This window comes from Cupressus sempervirens, chromosome 7, assembly GCF_028749045.1.
Source record: "Cupressus sempervirens isolate cs-2001-9-10 chromosome 7, ASM2874904v1, whole genome shotgun sequence".
NCBI lineage: Eukaryota > Viridiplantae > Streptophyta > Pinopsida > Cupressales > Cupressaceae > Cupressus > Cupressus sempervirens.
This window is the reverse complement of record NC_143124.1, coordinates 928,298,953-928,320,806: the sequence shown is the minus strand read 5'-3', so window position 1 is coordinate 928,320,806 and position 21,854 is coordinate 928,298,953.

Below are 21,854 nucleotides of genomic sequence, written 5' to 3'. Positions count from 1 at the left end.
CTATGTTACTTGGTAATGCTCGACACTTACTATAATTTTCTCTTGCTCGACACTTGGACTTGCTTGGCATCAACTATTCACTCGGCACTTGAATTTCTCGGCACATGAGTGGCTTGACACTCATTGCAACTCAGGATCTATACATATTATACTGGGCATGTGTTACTAGCTTGACATGAACTTAGTAAATATCTTAAGTGTATTGACACTCAATTGTCAAAACCAATCTAAGATCAACAATCTCCCCCTTTGACATGAGTGGCAAAAACACTTAACTATACATAAAAAATCTAATTTCCTTGAGTATAATATACATATAGTTTGGCATATGTACAAAACTTCAAAATTTTCAAAATTTTGTAATAGATTCATATACCTCAAAATTTTGTAACTCCCCTTGAGTCAATGTGCCTATTCTATATATCCAATCCAAAATTTCTTCTCTTCTTTGAGTAGATTTTCTTCATGTGATACTCTTTGTCTTCAAAATTTCTGACACTTTTTTTGTCTAATATACTCTATTTTTATTCTTTGGCTGCTTGCTCCCCCTTTGTTTTCTCTCCCCCTTTTGTCTTTATTATCTCCCCCTTTCATATACTTCTCCCCCTTTTATTAACACTTTATTATCTCCCCCTTTTTGACATTGATGTCAAAGGGTCTACACTAATTGTGTATTTGTCCAAAAAGTTCTTTTGGACTTTAATTATGATCTTTAAAGCAACATCTTAGTTGTCTAATACAACATCTAAGGACTTGATCTAGATGGCTATTTCTGTTGCAAGATGAACTAGACCATCCAATGTTGAAAGATTGGGATCTTTCTTTAACACTACTTCTGCATATGCTAGTTATTTTTGAAGTATTTCCATATGGGGGGTAAGGGAGGCTTGTATATTAATCAACCTGACTCTTATGCTAGCCTCTTCTACTGTTAACACAACCAGTTGATTTTGTGTATGAAGCACTGAATGAAAGTGCTTCTCACTTTGTGTTGTACTTTGGGGCAGTTGCATACTTGTGACCTTCAAATTCCTTTCCAGACTCAAAATTATATGGCTCATTTCTTGTGTGAAGAGTGTGGGATCACATAGTTTTGTGTACAATAAGAATATGTTCTCAAGTACTTTCTTCACTTTTTCAATTTTGTTAGCCATCTCAACTTGTGATAGTTCTATCCCACTAGATATCTTCTCATTGACTTTTCCTTGAAATTTCTTTTCAAACCATTCCATGAGTTTAACATTAGTTTCTTGGTCTTCATTTGTCACCTATTCAACAAATTCTAATAATTGTTCTAATATAGGCTTTGATTCATCAAGTGTTTGTAAGTTGAAATCATCTAAAAAGATGTCTTTGATCTCCTAAAGTGCTTGCCTCTATTTATACTCCTTCCTAAGTATCTCTTCAATTTTCTTTCTCTCCAATGCTTCTTGTATGATATTAATCTGCTCTAAGTTCATGGTTGCATAATCATATTTTAGTATCACTATTTCTTCATCTAATAATGCATCACCATAGTGAAATACCTTAGCAACCTTTGTTGAGCTAGAGCTTGATACTAAAATTTGCAATGGTATTGCATTAGTGCTTGGCCTCTGAAGGACTTTACTAGGAGTACCAGTTGTTGGTAGATTTACCAATGTCTAAATGGCTTCTTGCTCCTTCCCCTTGGGTATGTCATTTTCATCAGATCTTCCTTGATCAATTATGATCAATTGTGGTGCACCTTGTGTTTGTGCATTAGGTACATAATCATTTGCCTTTCCTTCTTGTTCCTTTGTTGGCTCCTTTACTTTTGTAGTCTGAACTTCATCAACTTTTGTAGTAGTGTCAACCTTTGCAGATTTATCCTTTGTTTGCATCAATAGTTGCACACTGGTAGCTATAGGGATGGCAATAGGTGGTTCTTGTGTGCTCACCTTTTCCCTTTTTATTCCAGTTACAACCTTCTATAGCTCATCCACATTGACCAATACAGGATTTTCACATTGCCTTTCTTGTAGTGTGGATTGGTCAAGTATCTTTTTCAAATCTTCTTCAGTTAATAGATTGATGTTCTAAGGTGATTTTTTAGGAACATTTTTCACTGTTATAGTCTTTGCAGTTGTGTTTGTGTCATGTGGAGGGCTCATGGCTTGCAGTTGTGAGTCTTCAACATTCTATTTTGCATGTTGCTCCTTAGCTGTTGCCATCTCATCTTTCTTTAGTTTTGTCTCCTCCACTATAGTTTCTTATTTCTCTTTTTCTATTTCTTCCTCCTTGTCCTCACCTTCTTCTTCATTGTTCCTTCCCTCAAAGGGATATACTTATCCTTCCTTTATAGTTGTCAAACCATATATTAACCTCCACATTTGTGTGGATTTCTTCACAACATCTTCAATTTTATTCTGTAAAATGCTGAATGCCCTATATTTTGGTGCAAATTTGCTACCATATTTCTTATTAGCCTTAGTTATTTTTCCTTTTGACAATTTTGGCATCACTTGTGCCAATGTGGATTCTCTTATTTCTTTCTCCATGTTTAGGCAATAGTGCCATTTATTCTCAACAATTGTGTACAAATCTTTGGGCATTGTGTTATCAAATTCAAGAGGGGTGTTCTTGAATTTTTCCATCATGGCATATACAGATTCTTCAACCATGTTATGGTCTTCTCTACTTAATTTACCAAATTCAATTTTTTTCAAACCATTTAAATGTCCATCATCTCTAACATTATCACAAATGTTATCTAGATTAGATTTGGGAGCATGACTTACCATTCTGAATTGGCTTGTGTCCTTTGACTCCATCTTTTCATCATTTGACTCTGGTTGTGCTGCATATTTTCTTCTCAATTTCTTCTACATAGGACCAATCTACTATGTTGCCTTCATTTTCTCTTTGGCTTGCTCCTTGGATTTTTATGTAGTTTCCCTTGTAGTGGCTCTAGTTGCTAGAGCTACAGGCTTTTTTACACTAGTCTTTACAATCTTCTTTGCCTTAGGTTATGCAACTAGCTATGTTTTGGCCTTTCTCTTCTTTGCTTGTGGCTTGGCTAGTGCTTCCTAGACATCTTCTCCCTCGACACCTTATTCTTCCTAATCCTCACCCATACCTTGGGTCAAAGCAAGAGGTTCTTGACCTTGTACCTCTTCTTCCTATTCTTCTTCTTCTTCATCATCTTCTCCATCATCACCTTCTACACTTTTCCCCAAATTTAGCTTTTAGCTTCTTCACCATTTTGTCTTTCTTCTTCAAAGTTGAGGTTGTCTTTAATTCCATTTCAACCTTAGATTTTACAACATCATAGTTATAAAAAAATTTAGCAATTTTATCAAATTCTTCGGCAAGAATTGTAGTGATAGCAGCTGAAGCTTCATCAATGTTGATTTCATAACCTAGAGGCCTTAACCATCTAACTCTAGGTACTGCAGCCTAGATGAAGGTGTAGTCAATGTCTACTAGAAAGAAAATATCATTGTAATATTTCTCAACTAGGGAAACATGAACTCTCAACCTCTATTTCATGGATTGCTTGAAATATTCAAAATAACTAGTCATTATTGACTCAAAATTCTCTTCTATTTGTTCAATATACTCATTTATTTGCATAGTGACTAACCTATTGGTCTTCCATCCTACTCTTCCAAAAGATGGAAATTCATTTTGAACATAGAAGAATAAACATATCAATATGGAACCAAACTTACATTGAGCACTTTTAGATTTCCTTATTGCTCCTAAGTTCTCAATTATTTGTTGCAACTAGAGTTCTACACGATCATAAGTATGATCTTTCTTGACTATCTTGTAGCCTACATCAACTACTTTACAGGGAACACTATTAAGTCTGCTTGACTACTAGAATTTGTGTGATATGACTCTAATTGCAAATTCAAGAAGTGGATCTTTGATAGTGTTAATACTCATTCCTCACTTATTCCACCTAGCACCTATATTTTTCTCAATTACCTCTTTTGAATCACTCCTCAATGTATTAGGCTGATCTAGGATTGGGTATCCAATAACCCTATGTATAATTCTCTTTGAGATTTTTATGGGTCCAGCTTCCATCCATAGATAACTATCATGTATTCTACTTAGAATAATCTTAATCCACTCAGTTTTGAAGATTGTTGGGAAATCTAGGGCATAGGTTAAGCCCTTCCTCTCTACAATTTTGAAATCTTCCTTTAACACTCCATTTTCACATAACCTATCATATGCTTGTCTGATTTCCATGTCTCCAATCCCTCCCACCTTGCAATTATAACACTTCCTCACATCTTGAACCATAGCAAACTTAGGTAGAATGATAGATAACGTGCCTGCTGGGTCATTCTTATATTCAACTTCTGGTATGGCCCTAAAATCTAGTTGTTTAACCTTGTTGCTAACTAATTGAACTTCAAATGGTTCCTTTTCCTTTACAATCTTAGAACTCAAGGCCATTGTGCAAGTTAGGGTTTAAAAAATATGAAAACCATGTAACTCGGTAGGTGAAGAATACCTTTGGAATCAATGAACTAACGCTCGATCTTCATTATGATTCATTCAAATAATTTGTTCTTTTCTTATCAATCACTTCTTCACTTTTTTTGGTCTTTTTCTATGTTTATAATGGAAAAAAAATGTGAAATTCAACCTTATACCCTTTCAAAAGATAACATTTATTGCATGGTACATGTACAGTTGTAAACTCGACCACTATGCAATTTCTATTTCACTCGACATCCATTGGTTTTCCCATCACTCGGTATCTATAAGAATTACCCTTACTCAACACCAATAGAAATTTACCTCACTTGATAGCTACTACTGACTCGACTTCAACTAACTCTGACTGATGGCTTGGCATACACTACGATTTTACTCGATAATTGAAGAGGACTTTTCACACTTGGCAGTAATGTGATGACTTAAAATTTTAACCATGGAATTTTCTTATTATATCACATTTTTCTTCATGCTAATACATCTTTTTTAGTACTAACTTCTTTTGGAACTAATGTATGATAAAAAAAATTTAAATATCAATCCCACATACCTCTTTTTTCTTAGTTTGATGAGATGTGATCACTTGACCTATCAGGTGAAGTGATCCCTTCATTTGATGTGTTGTATCCATCTTTCTTCCTCCATGTTTTGTTCATTTCTTCTCTAATGTGTTCAACATCTACCTTGCCCTTTCCTTTGTTGAACTTTGAGTTAGGTGCCTTTGTCCTTTTTGGGCAGTACTTGTTGATATGACTAGTCTTCAAACAACTAAAGCATGTAGTTTGACTCAAGCATCTATTGTAGTTACCACTAAAGTTTGTTCTTATGAAAATTCTCAATGATATGTCCATACTCTTGACAATAATGACAACTATGTCTTGTATTGTAATCCCAGTTATAGGAGTTTTCATTCTTTCCTTGTTGCCTTGTCTGATGACCATGTGGACTTGGATTTACATTCAAAGGCTCTATGTCCAAACTTTTGAAAATTGTAGTAGTGTCCTTCAAATTTTGGTTCTTGCATGGTTCTACATCTATATTCATGTGCCTGATGACCTTGTTTTTAACACTTGTGACAATCAATTATGTTCTTTGGCTTAGTATTCTAACTAGCATTCTTGCTCCTACAAACATTAGTTGTATGTCCTTTCTTACCACAATGATGACAAGTAGGTTTATAATTCTTACCTTTATTGTTTCTTTCCTCAATAGGTTTGGATGATTCTCCTTCTTTAATGCTTGTGTAGCCCAATCCTGATTTGTCTTTACTAAATCTTGGAGATTTTAGTAGTTGCTCAAAGTTCTTGATGACTTCATTAGGCTTGTTGAGACTTCTAGTAAACTCCTTTTCTCTCTTTAGGTCATTTTGCAGTTGTTCATTCTACAACTTCAATGTAGTTATCTTAATGTCCTTGACATTCAACTCATGATGAACATTCATCATTTGGCTCAAGGTATTCAATTGCATGTTTGAGATCCTAGATAGCTCTGCTAATTTTTCTTCCAATCTATTTGTCAAAACTCTTTTGTCTTCTTCAACCATGGCCTTGTTTTCTATAGCTTTCTTATTTTGTTTAGTCACCTCACATAGTAGTATAGCTTGTGATTCTTGTTCCAACTTAAGGTTTTTGATTTCCTCAGCTTGTGCTCTATTCTTTTCAATGAGATCTGCAATTGCTGCATCAAATTCATAGGAGTTACCATCTGCAAATAACTTTGTGGTGTCAATCTCTTTGTATTGTGTGTCATTTTCTACCATAGAAATCTCTTTCCTTCTCTTAAGTTAACTTCTCAAGGCATCTTTGGCTTCATTTAGTTGTTGTAGTAAGAGATGTATTTCAATCTCCTAATTTTCAATGGTCTTTCCCAACTTGTAAGCTTCCATTTCAAGATTTTTTCTCCAAGTTGTAATGAGAACTCAACTCTAATACCAATTGTTGGAAATACAAATGGGAAATGTATACTTCTAAGAGATGGGGGGGGGGGGGGGGGGGGTTTGAATCAGAAGGACAAGTCTTTAACCAATAAACTTTTAACTTAAAACAATACATGCATGAACATATTGAAATAACATGTAAAGTAAATGCATCCACATAAACACTTGACACTAGATATGATTACCCAAAAGCCCTCCAATGAGAAGGTAAACCTCGGGTGGGGATGACACCCACAATTCTTAACTACTGCAGCAATAAATTTTACATGTTAAGGTTACATAGTTTGACCATTCTCATGATCTACCCTATTAAAGGCTTACAAAGGATTGTTAGATCCCACCCTATTAAAGGATTTTAACATCCTATTAAAAGTGTACCTAGTTAAAGGGCTTTAAAACAATCACTTGGAATGTCACCTTGTTAAAGGATTTTACAATGACTATTAAATCAACCTTATTTCAAAGGATTTCACCCTATTGATACAGTTGTTAGAATGTAATAGTAGAATTTTTGATCTAATACACATATAACTTTTTCCTTGCTGATTTAAGATCACAATTCTATCCATCTTGATGCTCTTGATCTGTTATATCAATGTTGTATAGTTCATCCTTTGTTCTACAATTCTTTCACACTTCTAAGTCACCTTGTATGCTCTCTGATCAATTCACCCTTTTCACTTCCTTCAATTATTCACTCACATACACATTCACTCATACACTCTGAATTATGGGGCTTTATCTCCCTTTAAAAAGAATTTTGGTGGCTTAGGGTTAGGTAGGAATCTATGATTGAGATTCATTCATTTTCCTGCTCAATTCCTTCCATTTTTCTAATTGGTTGCATGTTGATTGCATAGGGAATCCAAATAGATTCGATCTTATCTTCAAAGCTTCAAGATCTATCCATAAGTTGGCTAAAAAATGATTTACATAGTTGTTTGTGCCATCACAAATAACTAGGTCCATTCTATGCTACCTGATAATTGATAATATTGATGCTCGACTCTTACTATAATTTTGTCTTGCTCGACACTTAAATTTCTTGGCACATGAGTGACTTAGCACTCATTGCAACTCAACATCTATACATATTATACTCGGCATGTGTTACTAGCTTAACATGAACTTAGTAAATATATTAAGTGTGTTGACACTCAATTGTCAAAACCAATCTAAGATCAATACATTGTAGAAAAGGAAACCAAAGATGGATCTGATGATCATGATGATGAAGTGGTGTATGTTGCAATGAATGGTAAATCTGACAAGGATGAGGCAACTACATTGGTGTCTTTTGTGAACAAGAATGATAGATGGATCATTGACAATAGATTTTTACATCACATGAATAGAGATAAAAGTAAGTTCATCCCTAAATTATTATGATGGAAAGAGTGTAAGGTTTGGTAATGGTGCACCCTATCTAATAAAAGGAAAAGGTTCTATCAAACTCACATAAAAGATTTTACGTCACAATGCTTATTATGTTGAATGACTTAACTATAATTTGTTAAGTGTTTCATAGCTTAATAGTTTAGGTTGCAAGGTTGATTTTGAGAACAAGATAGCTAAGATCTATGATACCAATGGAAAACTAATTGGGAAATGTGATCAAACTAGAGGTAATCTATTTTATCTTGATATGGATGATGTTACTTTTCTTGTTGTAGAATTTGATGATGTGTGGTTATGGAACAAGAGGTTATGTCATGTTTTTTTAAAAAGGGGGTAAATTTTTTATTAAAGATCAGAAAGCACTATTACAAAGAAATCAAGGACCTAAGGTCCCAAGAAAACCAAAGCAGTGCCCCACACAGAGATAAAATAACCCTCACCATCATTTTTCACCATTCTCAACCCCATCCACATCCAAAATATTCATTACATCAAGAAGGATCTCTTGAGGGACCAACTCCCAATCCTCAATTCTCCATCCCTCAGCATGCTCAAAAGCCCATTTCACCAAACAATCAACTACCCTATTCCACTCCCTTGGAATATGGACAAAATTCACCATCTCCATCAAAGAGATAATTCATAAAATTTTCTATTCAATAAGAAAATTGATCAAGACCTAGGAGTCAGATTCACAAACTATCCTTCTCCACCCTAAAGCATGAGCTCTCTCTAGTGCAACAAGAATAGCTAGGCTTTCCACCAAGTTGATGGTCTGTACCCCTTCATAGATTTAAAAAATAAATACCACCAAACCTTGAGAGTCTCCAGCCAAATCTACTACAATAAGAAGATAGGCACCACAAATGACACCTTCTGTAGAAAGGGAGCCATAGAAGGGGGGCCAACCCATCCCCTACCAAAACTCAATCAAGGAAGAAGCATGAACACAAGGAGTAGTCCAAACACCCCACCAAAAGTGCCAAAGTTGTAGGGCAAAAGAACAACGAAAGAACAGGTGGGTTGAATCATCCTCATTAGCCCCACACATAACAAAAATAGAAGGGCCAAGAAATCCTCTCTTCCAAATATTATCCCAAGTCAAGCACTTATTCCAAGCCAACATCCAAACAAAATAATTAAATTTTGACCAAGACAGCTTGTTCCAAACCTTTTTCCACCACTGCATTTTAGGCCCAACCAACTTATGAGATAGCAACCTGCTATAACCAAAGGCTATAGTATAGACCCCCTTAGGATTGGGAGACCAAGCAAGCACATCATCTTCTTAGAGAGAGAAAAAAAATTGACTAGAGAGGATATTTTGTAGCACCTCACACTCCTCTTGTAATCTAGCAATCAACCATTCATCTAGGGACTTCCATTTAGCCATCTCCATCTGACCACATAGAAAGAAGGACTTAAAGTCCCTCACCCATGCCAAACTAGCCTCTTGAAACTACTGAAAAAGACTCCCTAGGTTGGGGTACTGAGAAGTGATGGGAGGATAACCATCCCAAGAATCTGACTAGAATTGGGCATCCTCCCCTCCCTTGCAAATCCAAAAAAATCCATCCTTAATAAGCATGGCCCCTTTCGTAAGAGTACCCCAAGTCATAGATCCCTTCCCCATAAGGGGGTACCTAGAGATATTAAGAGGAGGGATCCTCGAGAGATACTTCTAAGAAAGAACCTTGGCCCAAATCTTATCCTCCTCATAACACCACTTCTAGTAAAGTTTGGTAGCCAATGATTGTCCAGTCAAAGCTAACTGCCTCAAGCCTAATCCACCATATTGTTTTGGGCTACACACTACTTCCCATCTAACCAAACTCCATTTGGAGGACTCCAAGAAACTAGCCCATAAAAATTGGCACACCACAGAATCAAGGTCCTTAAGAAAGCCCATAGGAGCAACCTAGAGCATACATCTCTAGATGGGCATCACCTGCAAAATTGACTTAATCAACTAGACACAACCAGGAAAAGATAGCTAGTGATGAGTCCAGTGATTAACTTTCACCTAAAATTTATCCAAAATAACTTGCCAAGATTCACTAGGTAGTCTACTCACTAAGATGTGAATACCTAGATACATCAATGGAAGACTTTCAATCTAAAAGCTCAAAGTTTGAGTAATCCTTTATTGAATAGGGCCCAGAGTGTTGAAGAAGAAGATAGAGGATTTTATTTCATTAGTTTGTTGACAGAAGCAACTAGATACACATCCAAGACCCTTCATAGATTAGAGGCTTCCCTCATAGTGGCCATCCCCATCAAAGTAGTATCATCCATAAATCGCAAGTGATTTTGTGGAGGTAAAGCACCACCCCACTTCCAACCCTGAATAAGACTAGATGCCACATTTTGTTTAATCCATCTCCCCAAGCCTTTAGCCAAAAGAGTGAAAAAATAAGGAGAGAGAGGGTCTCCCTAATGAAGTCCCCTTAAAGCCCCAAATAACTCAGAATGACTCCCATTGATAAGCACTGAGAAAGAGATTGAAGTAACACATTGAATCCAATCTTTTGCAAAGCCAAAAGCACTAAGAACTCACCAAAGGAAGGGTCTCCTAACTCTATCATAAGCCTTAGGCATGTCTAGTTTGATAAGCATCACTTTTTCTTTTGATCTAGCCATAGAATAGATCACCTCAATTGCAATGACAATCCCATCTAGAATTTTCCTACTAGCAACAAAACCACTTTGCTCTTTAGAGATCAAACCCACAAGCCCCTTCTTCAAAATGTTAGCCATAAGTTTAGAAATAATTTTATAGATAACATTGCATAAAGAGATGGGCCAAAATTGGCTCAACCTATCAGGCTCCTCCATTTTGGGGATAAGAGCAAGAAAAGTAGCATTTAAAGCCCTTAGCATCTGCTTATTGTGTTGAGATTCATGAACCACTGCCAAGAGATCAAATTTGATGATTTCCCAGGATTCTTGAAAAAACTCAATCATAAAACCATCTAGACCTGGTGCCTTCCCCTTCTTCATATTAAACACAATCCCCTCAAGCTCTTCCAGCTAGATATCCCTCATGAGCTATTGATTCATGTCCTCAGAAATAAAAAAAGGGATACAAGAAAGAATTTGCGCTTCCTCAGGAGACCCCCCCTTGTGATTCCTTTCTAAAGAGAGACTCAAAGTATTGCACTACCTCACTAGAGATTTTTAGGAAGGAAGAAAGATGGTCTCCCCTATCATTGACCAATCTAGAAATAGAATTACCCTAACACCTAGCTTTTACAAAGTTGAAGAAAAAAGTAGTATTTTTGTCCCCTTCCTAGAGCCACTCAATTCGAGCCTTTTGTTTCAAGTACAATTTCTCTCGTAGTTCCCATTCTTCTAGCATTTTCATAGCCCGAGCCTCATCCTAAAGTAGATCAATTGTGAGTCTCTCCTCCCTAATTCTCCTTGTAATGTCATCTAGATCTTCCTAGGCCAACACCTTTGCCTAGAAAACATTCCCAAAATATAGATGATTCCACTGTTTGAGCTCAAATTTAACATATTGAAGGAGTTTAGCAAAGACATACATTGATGTGCCATATGTAGGTCTCCCCTTCCTCCACCAATTAGAAACCAAATCATTTGGTGATGGGTCTCATAACCACATAAGTTGGAACTTAAAAGAAGGCTTAGGAGGCACTCAAGTTGATTCCATAGTCAACTTAATAGGCCAATGGTCTGATCCTCTCCAATCCAAGATCTCAGAGCAAGATGACCATATCCCTCCAACCCAATAACAAGAAACAATAAACCAATCTAACCTTTCTGCAATCCAAGACTCACCAACCTGACAGTTGTTCTAGGTAAATCGGCCATTGTTTGATTTGATATCCACAAGATTCAAGGTATTGATATTGTCTCTAAGTAGGACTGTAGAGAGCTCCAACCTTCTAGTACCACCACACTTCTTAGCCAACTCACAAATAGCATTGAAATCTCTAGCCAAAATCCAAGGATAGAAAGGCATCATACTATGAACCAATCTAATGTGAGACCACAAACCTTGTTTACCTTGGAAATTAGTAGGAGCATAAATATTGAAAAATAATATGATGTCCCCTATCTCAAGGCTAGTAGCAATCATAGACATAGAGGACTTAGAGGAAATCCACCAAATAGGCTAGACTCTACTAGGATTCCATAAACAAACTAGACCCCCTAAAGCTCCATGAGCACCAATGCTACGGCTCTCCCCATTTCTCCACAACTTAGGCATCAAACCTTGCATACTCTCAACAGATAACTTTGTTTCTTGCAAAAAAATGACATTAGGACCTTGCCTTCTGATTAACTCACAAACTACTTTTTGTCTAGGGCCATTGTTCAGGCCCCTTACATTCCATGATAGAACAATCATTTCAAAGGGCTTGAAAAAATAGAATACAAAGGCTTAATTGCCCCTAACTCTATCAAATTCTCACTAGCTAGTTTGACATTTTCCATATCCTTTTTTTTGCCAGGTTTAACAAATTTCTCTGCCCCACCCTTCTTAATGTCTTTCTACAAAATGACCAATTTAGGCAAAGATTTAGACTTTACTGCCAAGTCTGAGCCAATTTTTCCCCCCATAGATGAAGAATTCACTCTTGCTATAGTAAAAATGGCCAAGGGTTCCTGTATCTCAAGAATTCCTCTTTGCTGATCTATTTCCAAGTGTCGACATTCATCCCCCTATGGATCCATAGAATCCTCAAGGGTAGGATCCTCCTGGACTAAGTGCACAAGCCCTTGATCCAAGCTGATCAGACCTGGGTTCAGCTCTTGTTGGTTGAGCTCACCCAAAACCTCAAACCTATTGAATGTACCATCATCATGTTTTTCATCAAAAGGCCTCTTTTGACCCTTATTCTGATTACGAGACTTGACTAGTACAAAACCATCAGAAGCCCCAACCTCTTCTAAAGAAATACTCTTTCCCTTATTTGTTACAGGAAGATTACTCATGAGCTATGAAGGTTGGGTCTCCCTAGACTTGTACATTGGGCACCTCCGCTACAAATGGCCATACTCTTAGCAAAGCCAACATAAAAAAGGAAGGGTTTCATAGTCCAATTGTTGCACCTAAGAATAAGAACCTACACACATTTCTATTACATTTGGTAAAGGCTTACTTAGATCAATTTCAACACAAATGGGTGCAAAAGTCATTACCTTTTTTCCCAAGGTTTGTGATGACGTTCCTATAGGGTAGGGTTACCAAGCATTGAGACCAAAAAATGCAGCATATCCTCTCAACAACATTCCACCAAGAGATGCGGTAAATGAACCCACACTGGGACATAGTTTAGAAGCTCCTCTATAGGGTTAAATCCAACATACCATGGCTTGATAAATAGCCCTACCTAATTATGAAAATAAGGCCCCCCCTCAATACTCGATTGTGATCAATAGTGCAATTAAAGGTAACCATGAAATAATTTTTTGGCAGTAACATAATCTCCATTTCACCCTCTAGCTCCCAAGTTCTCTAGGCCCAAACCTCCAAAAATTGCAAGGACACCCTCATCCCAAAAACTTATAGTATACAAAGTGATGAAAAAAATACTCAACATCTTTAGCAATCATCATAACTAGGACAACCACTTTTGGCCTCTCCTTGCATGTCTTGAGACATCCATTAGTCTTCATAATCCTTAAGCCATTGGATGGCCCCAAATCAGCATTCCTAGAATTTAGCACAAACAAATTATTATCAAAGGTCTTCATCCCTTGATTCAAAGACTTTGAGCCTATCACTGATCAAAAAATCCAATTGAGTGCTCCTCATTAACATCTCATCCTTGGAATTGGCCATTAAGCTAGGCCAAAAAAACTAGCACCAAGAAGATGAAGAAGCAATCTACCCCTCACCCTAAGTTAGAAACCACCAATACCCTCACCAACCATCCTTCCTTCCCACACAATAGAGAAGACTAGAAGTTGCAGACATATGGGCCACCAAATGTTGAATCCCCTCTCCCCCCATATGCAGTAGCAAAAAATGCACCAGGTGCAGGCTGCACCCCATGCACCTTCCAAAGTCTCACCCTCCCATAGCTTAGCTTGACCCAAGTGTAGGAAAATGAGCCACCCAAATCCAACCCTACAGACACCAAAAACCCAATGACACAACACCAAGAATAGCAGAGAGTAGATGGAGCTAGAGCATGGATGCCCTAGCTCAAGTTGCAGAGCTTCACCATTGCTATTGACCTCCTAAGGCTATGTCAAGTTAATTTTGATAACTTGGTTAGTATTAGTAACATGATAAGAGTTAGAGGTCTGCTTAAGTTGAAGAAACATGACAATATAATTTGCAAACAATGTTAGTTAGGAAAGATGACAAAATCTAGCTTTAAGAGTAAGACTCACACCTCTAGAGGAATTTTAGAGATTGTGCATATTGATTTGTGTGAAGCAATTAATGTGCAACACTATAAAGGTGACAAGTATATTATGCTATTTGTTGATGATTATTCTAGGATGATGACAATTATGTTTCTGAGATAGAAATCTGATGCTTTCCAAATGTTAAAGTGGTATTTAACAAGAGTTGAGAAGGAAATAGGTAAAAGCCTAAAATGTTTTAGATTTGATAGAGGAGAAGAATTTACATCAAATGAGTTTGAGATGTTCTGTAATGATAGAGGAATCAAAAGACAAACCTATGCACCTAGGACCCCTCCACAAAATGGAATTGTTGAAAGAAGGAACATATCTATAATGTACTATGCTAGGATACTTATGATGGGGAAGAGCATTACTTTGAAATACTAGAGAGAGGTTGTAAAATATCGTATGGATACTCAACACCTTTTGAATTATGGTATGGATACTCACCCAATGTAAAATATTTTAAAGTATTTGGAAGCAAGTGATATATTCTTAAGGATTTTAGGAATGGAAAATTAGATGCTAAAAGTGAAGAAGGTATATTCCTTGGATATTCCACAAGAAGTAAAGCTTACAAGTGTTTAAATACTAACACTGACAAAGTTGTGGAAAGTGCATATGTGAAGTTTGATGAATATACAGTGGTACATGAGGTTGAACCTATGAAGGAACTAGAGGAATACAAATATTTTGTATATTTTTATGAAGGTATGTCTACTGATGAGGATGTTGTAAATCAAGTTACAAATCAAGAGAAAGTTTTAGTGACTGCTGAGTCACATACAATGAATGTCGGGTTGCATTCAGGGATTGAGCTACAATCAAGTGCTAAGTTATAGATTGAAGCTAAGACACATTCAGATTCTAAGATTACTGTACATAAAAGAGATGTTGAATTACCTGATAGAGAATTACATAGTGATTCAAAATTTGATAGATCTAATGAGAAAAATAAAGCAAAACCAAGATTATCAAAGTATGTCAAAAGACATCACCCTGCTAAACAAATTTTTGGAGACAGAAATGCTAGACCAATGACAAGAAAAAATCTAGGAAATGATGCATGTTTTCAAGAATGCATGAACCCAAGTTAGTGAAAGATACCTTAGACAATGTGGTCTGGAGTAAAGCCATGAAAGAAGAGATTGAACAGAATTAGAGAAACAAGACATGGACTCTAGTTCCTAGACTAGATGATAAGAATGTGATTGGAACCAAGTGGGATGATAGAAAAAAGTTAGATGAGAATGATGAAGTCACAAGAAATAAGGAAAGATTATTTTGAAAAGTGTATGCACAAGAACAAGGGATAGAATATGGAGAAATATTTGCCCCTGTTGCAAGATTGGAAGGAGTAAGAACTCTGCTTGCTTACTTTTCATACAAAGGTTTCAAAGTTTATCAAATAGATGTGAAATCTGCATTTCTAAATGACATATTAGAAGAAGAAGTCTATATAGAACAACTAGAAGGATTTTTTGATTCTAACAATAAGAATATGGTATTTAGACTACAAAAAGATTTATACAGTTTAAAGCAAGCACCAAGAGCATGGTATCAAAGGCTTCTCAATTATCTTGTGAAAATTGGATTTGAGAGGACTAATGATAACATCAATCTTTACTTGAAGATAGAAGGAGGTAAAGGTATTTTACTAGCTGAAATTTTTGTTGATGATATCATATTTGGAGGTCAAGATGGATTATGTAAAGCATTTGAAAATGAAATGATGAAAGAATTTGAGATATCTATATTTGGCAAGATCAAGTTCTTTTTTGGTTTGCAAGTATATTAGATGAAATATGGTATATACATCACTCAATCTAAGTATGTGAAGGAGATATTAAAAACTTTTGGACTAGAAGATTCAAAACCGGTTAGTACACCTATGGTGACAAGACACAAGCTGTCAAAGAATGATTGTTAGTGTAAATAATTAATTATTATTACACTTTAATTAAGTCTACTTAGGAACATGCATAGTCATATGAGTTGTCTTGGTGAGAACATAGGAGTTAGCAACTTATTTGAGCACATGTTGTCTACAACATCTCTTTATGAGATACACCTATGTAAACTTATCCTCTCATCATCACACAAACTCCTATGCTTAGTAGAGGATAATCCACCTTTGGTGGACATGTGTTGAGTTGTAATCCTTATCTCTTTGTTGACTCCTATTCATATTAATTGCCCTTATATACAGGCACCCTCTATGATGTATTCATCCAATTATTTTATATCCATTATCATTTTGATCATCATTAGTCTCTCTTGTGCTATCTATTAAGCTTCTTGATCTTGGTGTTGAATTATTTCCTTAGAAAAATTCTTACATGGTATTAGAGCTATACCAAATTCTTACTTGGTATCAGCGCCATAGGAGTTTGATTGCATAGCCATTAGAGAGATTTTTTTTGTAGGTCAAGATTGGAGCTTACTGCTGCAAATCAGATATTAGTATCACATTCAGAAGGTCAAAAAATCCTAAATTGACTTTTGTTTCATCAAAATCAGACATCTGAGGTGAAATCTAGAATTATTTAATTTTTGGAGGTGCGACAGTGGTGATTTAGAAAATATAATTGTAGAGATGATTTTCAAACAATGATATCTCCCTCATACAAACTCCTTTTTTCGAGCAATTTTCTTTTGTTTTGTTTCGGGGTAGAATTTTGTGATCTACACATTGGTGTAGGTTATTTGAGATCTCTATTCCTGAAGTTTTCTAAAAATTTATAATCCCAATTTTTAAAACTTTAGAGGCTTTGTTCGGGCTCATATGGACACATATTCATGTGCTATTTTTTTATAAAATGCATAGTTTTTTGTCTACTTTCCAGATCTAGTATCAATTTTGAGTAATTATGACTAGACATAGTACTTTCAAATTTTGGTCACATTTTGGCCTATTGGCACTTGTAATTAATTAGATACTTGAGAGGTCTTGTGTCTTACCTTGTTGAGACTGATATAGCTTCATATTTGTTGTTGTAACTAGCAAAATCAAAAGTCCACATAGTCCCTAAATTGGCAAGTGGCCATTATAATCGCGCTAAATATAAAGTGCCAAATCATGCATTAGGGAGGGTCTCTTTGATTTTTTTTTCATTTTGGGGGTGCATACATTATTTGATATCATGGAGTCATGTCAAAAGTTTCACTTTGGTTTAAGATTCAAATTGACAAAAAGGAACTATTAGAAATGGAGTGGTTTGATGATTGATCATCTAAGAGAACATAATGAAGTGTTTCCTTATCTATATTCAAAGATATTTCCACCTAATACTAATTGGGGACATCTTTCTCTTCTTCTTCACTTTATGTATAATAGTATGAATAATGAATCTTTTTCTCTTCTTAGTAAGGAAAGTAGCCCTCATGATGTTTGGATGTGTCTTTGGGAAGCATATGGGGATCCACAAGTCCCTCCATTACTAGAGGATATTCTACCTCTAGTCACTCCAGTTGTAGTACCTACAACTCTATTTGAGATCATACCTCCTAATGCTCCTATTGCTTCTATTGATCCAATTCTAGCCACTGATGCTCCTGATTCAGTGTAATGGGAAACACCATGTCTTCCTATTTTAGCTTCATGGGATGACTTCCTTCCAGACATTGCAATTTTGTTTGTGGAGTCTTACATTGAATATGTGGGAGACATTATTGATGACATCCATCTTCTCTTTGTTGAGGAGAATTTTTCTTCACTTGTTATGAGGGAACACTCTGACCCTCAACCACTTGATTTTTCTTTTGAGACTGACATGATTGTGGACACTTCTTTTCAATAGTTAGAGGAGGACTCTTTTACTTCAAAGGAGACATATTAGTCTTTGGAGATTGTATTCTAGTTTTCTCAGACATCATATCTTTTGAGGATTCTTCCTACTAGTTGGGGAGCATTCTCTACTACACCTATGGCACCACTTCTTCCTACAAGAAGGAACATCATTTAGTTTTCATGATGCAACTTTTTCAGTCATCAAGGAGCTTCATTCATGGGTGTACATTCATCATTGAGGGGAGGCTACATTGCTTCTCTTCCCATATCTTCCTATAAGGATGATTCCTTATCTTTGGAGTTTGATTCACTTTCATACATGAACATGTTACCTTTTTTGCCACCTTCTTTTGGGCATCCACCAGATTGGCTTGTGGCATTTACATTCATCAAGGCTTGTCAACATATGAGAAAAATTCAGTGGCAACATTTATAGCATACTACATATGAATTCCTCATCCATCTTCCTATCCATAATGGGAAGTATACTTTCACCTATACTTGGAATATCTTCTTTCTAAAGGGAGAAATGTCATTTGTTGGCATTGGATACTTTTTTGACTTCATGACATCCTTGCAGGAGATTATTTGATATGGGGGGATACCATCATGCATTTTTTCTTATGGGGGATATATACTTGTACATGCATGATGTATGTCATACTATGGGGTCTTGATTACTCCATCCTTGCATGGATCTTGTATTTCTTCATCTCTCTTTTTGGAGGAGGTTTTTCCCATGAGGTTTTACCTCTTTCTCCATTTTTAGAGAGATTGCATTGCATTGCATTGTACGTAGAGCATTGCATTTGTACATGGGTACCTAAAATGGCCTAATAGTCGGGACCCACATTGCATCTTGCATTTAGCTTTGTGAGCTTAAGTGCATTTCCCTAAGTTGCACTTAAGGGGGGTTTTAGTGTAAATAATTAATTATTATTACACTTTATTTAAGTTTACTTTAGAATATGCATAGTCATATGAGATGTCTTGGTGACAACACAAGAGTTAGCAATTTATTTGAGCACATGGTGTCTACAACATCTCTTTATGAGATAAACCTATGTAAACTTATCCTCTCATCATCACACAAAATCTTGTGCTCAATGGAGGATAATCCACCTTTGGTGGACATGTCCTGAGTTGTATTCCTTATCTCTTTGTTGACTCCTAGTCATATTAGTTTCCCTTATATACAAGCACCCTCTATGATGTATTTATCCAATTATCCAATTATTTGATATCCATTATCATTTTGATCATCATTAGTCCCTCTTGTGCTATCTATTGAGCTTCTTGATCTTGGTGTTGAATTATTGCCTTAGGAAAATTCTTACATGGTATCAGAGCTATACCAAATTCTTACTATGATGATTTAGTTGATGTGAATCAAACATTATACAGGTCTATGATTAGAAAATTGCAATATGTCATACACAGTAGACCTAACATTGCATTTTCTATTGGGATAGTTGCAAGATTCTTTGCTAATCCTAAGGAGAATTGATTGATGGTTGTTAAGAGAATAATGATATATCTAAAAGAAATAGAAGACTATGGTCTATAATACAAGAAAATTGAGAAGTTTGATTTGAACGCCTACACTGATGTTGATTGGGTTGGAAACATTGATGATAAAAAGAGAACTAGTGGAGGATATTTTTTCTTAGGAAAGAGGTTGGTCACCTAGACTAGCAAGAAATATAACTACATATCTCAATCTACTGATGAGGCGGAATATGTCGATGCTACAGTAAATTGTACAAACATTGTATGGATTAAACAACTAGTCAAAGGTATGAAAGAAGAAATCACTACACCTATGATACTTTATTGTGATAATACAAGTGCTCTAAATATATCAAAGAACCCTACGATGAACACAAAGACTATGCACATTGCAATCAAGTATCATTACTTAAGAGAGTTGATTCAAAACAAAGAGGTGAAGATGAAATATGTGAATACAAAAGAGAAGATAGCTGATATATTCACCAAAGCATTACCTAAGGATGCTCATGAGTATCTAAGAGGTAAACTAGGGGTGACACCCCTATCCAAAGCTGTTTAAAAAGTTAAGTAGTAACCTACATCAATTGGAGTATGTTGCATCTTACACATTGATGCAGTGGATCTTACTTTAGGAGCTTCCTAAAGTAATCAAAGAGCTAGAATAGTAGATTAGTCATAAGTAAGGTGATAGAGGGATAAACTAAAATTGTTCATATCTACATGTTGAGATGACAAGTATTTGGCATTGTTGTCAAAGTGGGAGATAGTGTACAAGGGAGAAACAAGGAAGTCTACTCAAAGGGAGTTACTGTACTTGATGTTTACTACAAAGGAAGAAATGACTAAAAGAAATGCATCTACATAGTAAGAGGGAGATAGTGCTAAGGGAGAAATAAGAATAGAACAAAGATACCCAAATATCAAAAAGAGGGAGTGATCAAGAGGGAGTCATAAGGATGAGTTGATTGTCTATTGATCAAAATATAACTTTTTAGCCTATATAAAAGATGAAAGTTGATGATAGAGGGAGAGATTTCAATACAAGGAATTATTTTCTTTTTGGTATTGGTTTACCATCAATTCCAAAGAGGCAGATTGTTGAAAATAGATTGATATAAGCATGAGATTGTAATGTTTCAATCATTTTTTTGTCACTGATGTCAAATCCGCTACTTTCTTGTAAGACAACTACTTAGTTGATTTTAGTACCTAAATAATGAGGAGATTTTGATCAAATATGATAACAAGAATACTTAGAGGAAAGGTTGAGTTGTGGTATGTAAAAGGAGTACAAAGATTAGTTAAGATCGTGATGACATAGTGTATTGATTATCTACTTGAGGATGCAAAGGATGGATACAGTGATTAAGTCTAGAAGAACAAGTAAAAAGAATTGAGTCTACCAAGCATGACTGAGTGGATAGTAGGTACTGAGAAAATTTAGTGCAAGTCGAGTAGAAAATTAGTTGGAGTAGAGAAAAGTAAAGTTTTAGTGTATGCCGAGTGAACATAGTGTAAGTCGAGTAAATTTTAGTTGATGCCAAGCACTAGTAAACTTTAGTGTTTGCTGACTTATCTAGTGGATGATGAATGGAAGAACAATATGGAAGTCGAGTGACAACATATTGATGTTGAGTGCTAGTATTCATATTAAATCATAGATTTGATGAATCTGAGCCAACTATTTTTTTTCTTGAATTGTGTGAAGCATGTGGAAGATAATTATGATGGGTTGGTGGCACAAAATTCAAGGTGAACCATTTTGAGGAAAATTCAAAGAGGATTGTGGAAGAAGTTTCTAGAAAAACCAAATGGAAAAGTGGGTAGATTCATTGAATCCTACCTAATCCTACCTAACCCTAAAATGGACAATTGAGGTTGAACAAAAAAAGATTCTAAATCTCTATTTGTAGAGAGAGCTGGTCAGAAGAAAAGTTTGTCATGTGCGAGAACCTAAGGAAGACAAGGAGTCTAGGGTATTGCTTCATTCACTAGCTGAACATAAGAGACTTCTATTGGAAATAAAAGCAAGAAGGCTTAAGATTATGAATGCTTGAAGGGTGAAAAATCTATTAGAGATGAAGTGTGTGTAAGCCAATCAGAATGGAGGATAGGAAGAGAGACTTGTAATCTACAAGTGAGTTGTAAATTGTTATTAGGTCAAGCTTTATTGTTACTTTCTAATTATTGTATCAGTCTAGGGTAAATCCTTTGGGTCAAGGTTGATGTAATAGTCATTTGTAAATATTTTAACTGAGTGACATTCCAAGTAAATGATCTAAAGTCCTCTAACAAGGCTCGCTCCTGATAGGGTGATTGAAATCCTCTAACTAGGTCACATTTATTAGTGTATAT